At 36.8% G+C, this 8035-nt stretch overlaps 1 non-coding gene across 1 annotated transcript; it reads left to right on the top strand.

The window, feature by feature from the left end:
* The first annotated feature begins 3540 nt into the window (after positions 1–3540).
* Positions 3541–3615, top strand: TRNAR-UCG (transfer RNA arginine (anticodon UCG)). The gene has a single exon. It is a non-coding gene; the product is annotated as a tRNA-Arg (tRNA).
* The last annotated feature ends 4420 nt before the right edge of the window (positions 3616–8035 follow it).

Here is an 8035-nt window from a genome sequence, read left to right as displayed (position 1 = left end):
AAAACATAATTGTTTGTTTCAAATGTGTTTGTGCAAAGGCAACCCAAGCAACACACTTTCTTCTTCATTGCCAGTCTCTGGCCTAATCAAAGGCCGTCCCTACAAAAAAAAAAAAAAAAAAAAAAAAAAAAAAAAAAAAAAAAAAAAAGACCTATATTGTGAATAGAATCTAGCACAACCCTTTATGACAGTGTCCATAAAAAATTTTAACTAACAGGAAATCAATGAAAAAGATATCGAGATACCACTGAAAACATATAACGCCATTGATATGCATCCACATAAATCTTGTAAAGTCGATGCCGTTGTCTTGTGACTGATGGGCATTGTCAATACCTAACTAAGTTATAACGACTTCCTTGCGTTTCTCTCCAGACGATTGCGCTAAGATTGTTTATTGCTCTGGCGTTTTAGTTTATCTGTAATGATTAGAACCCGGATTTTTGTGTAATATCAAGCCCTAAAATATGTAATAAAAATATCTGAAATAGCTATGTAAATTCAGAATGAAATATGTAGTATAAATGTTTATTTTTAACATTAATTCTTATTTTCTTTTAATTTCTTTATTTCTTAAAAGGATTTACAAAAATTCAAGTTACAATATTAAAATGCTTACATTAAGAGTTCTTGATCTTCTGCAATGTACATTATAATATTAATTACAGTTTGAATGTATTAAATTATTTAATTTACAATATGTATCACCAGGTACATTTCAAAATGTTCAGAAGGAAATGTTCGTTGCCCACTCACTCAAAAAGCACTTACAAAAATCCAAATTATCTTTAATCTTGGAACTTGTAAAAAGTAACACGTAAAAAAAAAAAACCCTACAGTTTCAAATTTGAATTCCAAATTATATGAATGTTGCTGGCTTACAGACTTACCTACAATTCAATTTGGCAACCCTACTTTGCAGCTAATCAAAATGCATAGAATAATATTTTTATAGTGAATACCGGTATCTTGTTTCCAAGAAGAAGAAAAAAATGCTTCATCTAATCGTATTGATGGTCGAATGCAGACTGGACATCTCGGAACTCTGTTTTACATAGGTTGCACAAAAAGTATGGTCAACACTTTTATCATGTCAGAACGCTGTCTAAGCACTACAAGAGCTCTGTCTGTAACTGAAAAAGGAACGTGAGACGATTAAGTATGGACAAAGTGATAACGACTGTGTCTTAATTAGTCAAAAGCTACAGTGTCGTAAAGTAGAGGAAGAAAGTGGAAGTACATAACAATATGTGTTGGAAAAACGAACAATGTGTGTGGATCAAAATTGAAGTGGCACATGGCACAGTGCACGTTATCTCTAATGTTTTCAGGGACTATGTAACGACCATTTCGCCAAAATGAAAGAACCACTTCGCGGGAATCACAACGACACAAGAGAAGCCATCTTCGGTGTCCTATGGCGATCCCTGAGGGACATCAATAAAAATTGATGCGCTGACGGTGTACGGCACTTCCACACGTGAGGCACAACGTGATTACGTTCAATGTATGTTACGGTTGTTCTGTGCATTATGCCCGGTTCAAATTATCATAATGTTGCAATTAATTTTTATCCAGCTCTTGTAATGAAAATACAACGTGATAACTCGAAAATTTTTCACCGGAATATTTTTATCCAAACAAACTTCTACTGCTTACAGATTAAGAAAATCCATTATTCATTATAGTGGCTATCAAGTCTTATTCACAAAACCGAATCGAGGGATTGCAAATACCTATTCTTTCCCCGAAGGACTTGGAAATGACTTACAACGCTGGAGAGAGTATGATCCCCATAATCTTCCATTCGGTGAGACTTTGGTAGCTACAATTATTTATATATTGCTAACTAACTTTAAGAAATACATTTGAAGCTTACACCAATAACTGACATATCAATTTGTGCAGGTACTAGTAACTCTACCACGGTATTCATACTTTGGACTGACTAACACATGAAACAAACAGTTTGGTTGATTTCCTTCGATTTGTTCAAATTGAGTTTAATGAATTTATACCTATAAACTTTACTTTTCAAACAACAGAACATTCCATTTAGTTTAAAGTCATGTGTCATTTTTACGAAGAAAAATAGTTAAATTGAAGAGGAACGTCAAAGAATGAAGAACATGCCTATTTTCTTTCCCATCCCTCGCATAGATAAACTTTGGGCCGTTTAAAGGGTCACTGTGAAAAAAAGTCAATTGAATATCTACTCCACTACTGTACACGGCATTGTTGTATGCAACTTTTATAAATAAATCATAATCACGATCGTAATAGTGTTTTTTTTTTTCCTCCAAATTTCTATAAGACGAATGATTAATAATGCTGCTGTTAAACAAAGTAATTTATAAAGAGCTGTCAATTTGCTGTGAATCTTCTCATTTTAAAGACAATTTGCTGTGAACTTTCCGTTTGAAAAGTTGAAGAATCAAAACATTTCGGCACACAAGCGTGCGAGTTCAACAAGAAGGAAAAGCTAACGTGCAAGTTAATACCACAAACGCCGTTATAACTTGAATAACAATTGTTACAAAATAAGGCGAAAAAGAAGAAAAAAGATGTTACATTTATTTGCCTGCACGTAATTCACCCTCATTTGGTGTTGCTGGAAGAACGAACCAGCGAGTGTAATGATTTTCCAGGAAAAACCAATAATGCACACAAGTAGTTCTTCCATTGTTTGTTTCATGGAAAAAATCATGATTAGAAAACCGTTACTGGACTCATGCATGTTTGTTTTCTCTTCTGAAATAGTACGTGATCCTTAGTTTCGATACTGGATTTTTAAAAAAATCAAAGATACCATGCTTTCAGGAAAGTAAACAATATCTATGGGTTTTTATAATGAGAACTAATTTTCACACAAAGATTTTATTTTGAGTTTACCGTTCCTTTCAGCAGCGAGGCTATATAAGACGTGAACCTACAGCTTAAAGTGAGATCCGAAACACATGAGCTCCCGCCGGGAATCGAACCTAGGTCTCCCCCGCACAGAAAATCTAACAAAGTAAATTGTAATGTGCATCGTAATACTGAATACTGAAATTAATAGCTAGTTCTATTTTTTTTTTAAATTTTGGAATTAGGAGGATTCTAATATTGGTTGATAAAATTAACGTTCCTTTTCGGCTCTGAGGTTATGTGATGGGATCTTCTGTTCGGAGTTTGATCCGGAACATTAGTCAAGTATGTACCCGAGGTAGGGGCCACCCACGGGGAGGCCACTAGGTCCGGACTTTCCCAAAAAACATACATTTGTACATTTTCTCAATAAAAACTATACTTGTTTAACGGGGAAATGCTTGATATGGCATGAAAATTTGATCTTACACATTATACGTTCTCTTTCTCTTCAAAAAGGGGAAAAAAAATCTTCGTACTTGTGAAAATATAAGTGGAAGAGATTTACAATGACATCGTATTTTCGGATGCAGAATAATACCCGTTCAATACTACATAGACGTAGTAGCTTGTGGTATTGGTCCCCCCCCCCCTTCCCCAAAGCTTGAACTTCTACCAACAAAAATTTCTGGGGCCCCCGCGTAGCGTAGTCGCTAACGCTCTCGCCTTCGGTGCGAGCGGTCCCGGGTTCGATTCCCGGTGGGGGCACTCGGTCGAAAAAGTGTAACAGCTTTTTCAGGCCAGCCACCCTGAATGAGGTTTTCCTGGGTTTTCCTCATTCACACCAGGCAAATGCCGGGGTGGTACCTAACTTATAGGTCCCAGGCCGCTTCCTTCCTTCCCCAATCCTTTATTTCTTCCCTTTCCCCGGATTGTGTGCTCGCCGAGGGACGTCATCCCTCAAATCGTGAAGGGTTAAATGGCCTTAGATGCCGAAAGCCCAGAAATCCAAATCCTAAATCCCTAAAAATTTCTGGGTGCGCGCTTGATCAGAGGCAAATCCATACACTAACTGGGACTCGAACCCAATACAAGGCACACAGTCAGAATAATTACTATATTGATATAATTTTCTCATTAATTACTTCACTGATCAAAATTGAATCTTCACATGCTATACTGAGTAAAAAGGAAGCGGAATATGTGACGAAATTTTGTTTGCTTGAATGTTTATATTCTTTTCCAGCACCAAAGTTACATGAGGTATGGAGAGTTCTATCCCCAAAATGTACCAAGGAATAGTGGCAATATATTATTTTCCTTGTCTCCTATGCTGCTGAAGAAAACTTGAACTTAGGTCTATATCTTATCTTACATTCGTTGTTTCTTGTTCCTACGATTAGGCACTAAGGCCAAGGGAGACGGTAATGAGATCAATGTTAATGGGGGAATGAAGAAAATGGGAGAAAACGGAAGAACCGCGAGAAAACTACACACACACACACACACACGGTGTTTTCCCATCTACCATTTCATTCGTTGCTCATCATCACCGTCTCCTTTAACATAACCGGCATAACCGTGAGACGTAAAACTCAAAAACTTCATTTCATTTTCATTTTCCGAATCCTGACAATTGGAACGGAACAGAAAGATGTGCACACTGTCACTCGTACATGATACGGAATTTGACAACATGCAAGAGGACTTTTTGTCTTCTTTTGATGTTACGAATCACCTCCCGAAGTATGTGCACATCTTCCTGTACCAATTGTCAGGATTCGATTTTCGATTTCAAGTTGGCAACTCTGTCAGTCTTACACAACGCAGAATTCGACAATGTGCAAGAGGACTTTCTGTCCTCTTTTGTTTTCATGATTCACCTCCCTGAAGTTTGTGCAATCTTTCAGGTTCACTCTTTTCCCTATGCAATATACAGGGTCGTATCCAGGATTTTCTGACGGGAGTGCACAAATAATTACTAGTACATTTGAATTAAATTTCATTTTTTTTTAGTTTCCTTTAGGTATCTGTAGTATGAATAAGGAATTGCTCTGTAAATGCTAAGTGTCTGGTCTCGGTGAATCCTTTTTCTTCAACCTTCAGAAGACTGACTTAAAACTATTGCTTTTGCAAAACTCCGCTTTCTTTTAACCTCCAAAAATAAACATGACAGCAAAAATTTTTGGAAAGTTTTGCTATTTTCACCGCTAGCTTCTCACTTTAGATAGTGTGTATTTACAACAAAGGGGGTGCACGTACACCTCCCTAAATCCGGCCATATCCGGCTATGATATAGAATTAAATTACTGGCTGTGGCTGTATTTAACAATTAGGTCTACTTATCGTCTTTTCAGATGTAGAATAGCACCAGTTCACTATCACATAGACGTAGTGTCTTGTAGTATTGACCCTGCCCCTTTCTCCAACTTTGGCCCCTCCCAGCAAAAATTTCTGAATGCACTCCTGTTCCAAGACAATATCAATCGGTGGCTAATAGATTGTATTCGTGTAAAAATGAAATGAAATCTTTAGGTCTTATGCAGAGTTGTTTTGACGCGTGATTAGTGTCATACTAAAGAGTTCGACTAACAAATGTTTTGTGCAGTAGTCAGGCCTTTAGTATGACGCTAATCATATGTAAAACGACTCTGCATAAGGCGGTTTAAGTTTAACGTCCCATGATTATGCCCTCTAGGCTAAGGGAGGCTATGATTAAGGCAAATGAATGATGATGGAATAAATTGGTGGAATGACAATGTAGATGGTAACAGGAGTACCACGAGAAAACCCACGAACACCATGTTGTCCACCACAAACTTGGACGGGGATCGAATCAGGGATCCTACGTATCAGAGGTAAGCACTCTATCACGATCCATCGTATCCCTTTATTGCATTTGTGAGTTTTCCTACTTTCTCGTTCTAGTATCTTTCAGTTTTACGTCCCATGGTTATGCCGGGTTAGGCTAAAGGAGACGGTGATGATGAGTAATGAATGAAATGGTGGAATGAAGAAAGTGGGAGGAAACGGGAGAACCCCGAGAAAACCCACGCACACGGTGTTTGTCCACCACAAAGTTCACTTGGCACGAACTGGGATCGAACCCGGACCCCAAGCACCAGAGGTGAACGGTCTACCACTGAGCCACCGCGGCCCTCGTTCCAGTATCGCCACTTATATTGATCAATCTTATTTTTATTTAAATTTCACCTGTGAATAAACACTCAATATTCACTGAGTAGACTGAAGAAGGAAGACTCATGTACGAATGAAAAACCATAATTCTTTATTGACAGTTTATATACTTCACTTTTTTTTTAAGCTTATAAAACAGGAAATTCATATTGCTGTAGTGAAAAGTATCATCCTTGGAGCTCGTCATCTGCTCTGTGAGAGAAATTAATCAGAGGAGCATCGAAGCGAGCAAGCAAGTGCCCACCTGGAGACAAAACAGTTTGTATCTTCACAAGGCGTGCATCCTTTGCCAGTCTGACCGTGAAAAACTACACTTGCTGTGATCTCAAACAAGTGTTCTTTCTTCCAGTTCTTACTGTTATTGTTTCTTGGTTTTATTAGCTGTAATGATTGTTTCCTACTAATGCTTCTTCTTTCTTTCTTTCCTTCTTTCTTTCTTTAAGGCAATAAACTAGTTGGAGAACTTTGAAGAAAAGTTTTGGTTCAATTTTTTTTTATAAAAACGTTATTAAAAGCCAGTCTTTCTTCTTTTTAAAAATTTTTTGATGTGGGTACCGAGAACAACTTTTAGAAGAAAATGATTCTGTCCTATATTTACAGTAAATTCAATACGATTTATGACAACGGAACTTCTCGTTGAAACGAGAGTTCCCTCGTGGCTAGATGATTAACAAACGCATCCTCGGTAGAGAGATCTCAGTTCGATTTTCGGTGGGTGCTCATGTGTTTCGGATCCCACGTTAAAACTGTACAATCCATCTTAATATAATTTTGTCTAACCCATCTGAACATAAAATTGTCTATTTACCGGTCTGTGTGATCAACGGTAAAACTCTATAAAATTTCTTTGATTTTTAATAAAACGTATCTTGTTGTTTCCTTGAGAGTTAACACGTACGGGAAGTTGAAATTCTTGAAAAGCTAGGATGATCTTGTTTGCAAAAAGTGTGATTTCTTTTGAAGTTTCACAATCATTCTCAATGCTTCGAGTAGAGACTACTCAAGAATAATGAGTGTACTTCTATTAAATAGTATGGAGTACAGTCAGCAACAAAAGTTCTTTCCGTCGGTGTGGTATAGTTGAAACGTACGTACATAAAATTCTTTTTAATTTACTGAAAACTGTACTCAAATTGTTCTTCCATTTTTGAAATTATTTACGAAACTAATTTCGTCATGCGGAAAGAACTTTTGTCTCTGGCTGTACAAGGAAAGTATTTGAACATAACTTTAGTTTTCGTGTTGCCCAAGAGACGAGAAATTTGTATTCTTGTCTCGATTCTCATCTCGAAATAGAGACGAGATTAAAGATGAAAAGAGACACTTTTTAAAATTTGAGACGAGATTAAAGGAACATAATCGTTCTCGTTTCGTTTAAGGGACTAAACTAGAAATTTCCCGAATCTCGTGAAGAACACGCAAGACTTATGTCTTAAAACCCTGTTTTAGTATTACATAATACATTATAAAATCTATAAATATAATAAAATTATATACGAATGCAAAGAAGAACATGTATCAATGTTTATAGATACACAAGTCACTCCAGTTATAAATATGGTTTAACCCTTTGAGGATTCCCACTTTTAGAGGTAAATATCAGACTTTTACCCAAACAGCTACTGCTTCCTTACTATTTATCGTAGGATCATGGTTCATACCTAGGATTTTTCAAGATAGATCAGCGTTTCCCAACCGGTGTGCCGCGGCACACTGGTGTGCCGCGAATGGGCCGCTGGTGTGCCGCGAGGAAATCGAAACAAATTATTAATTCTATAGGAACCAAATTGCAAGACATAGGGGAAAATGTATATTTGTATTTCACATTACTATGAACCTCTACTATAAATCTACAATTTTAAGTTGCATACTGTGTTACTTTTCTGTACATTTTTAATGTTGGAAAACGTATTTATCATTGTCATGGCCAATATTGCTTCTTTATTGTTGCAGACTATTTCGTAACTTGAAATTTTAACATATCATTCAA

Source organism: Thermobia domestica, chromosome 2 (genome assembly GCF_964235325.1).
Source record: "Thermobia domestica chromosome 2, izTheDome1.hap1.1, whole genome shotgun sequence".
Lineage (NCBI taxonomy): Eukaryota > Metazoa > Arthropoda > Insecta > Zygentoma > Lepismatidae > Thermobia > Thermobia domestica.
The sequence above is the reverse complement of the archived record's forward strand: the minus strand, read 5'-3'. Positions and strand labels throughout refer to the sequence as shown.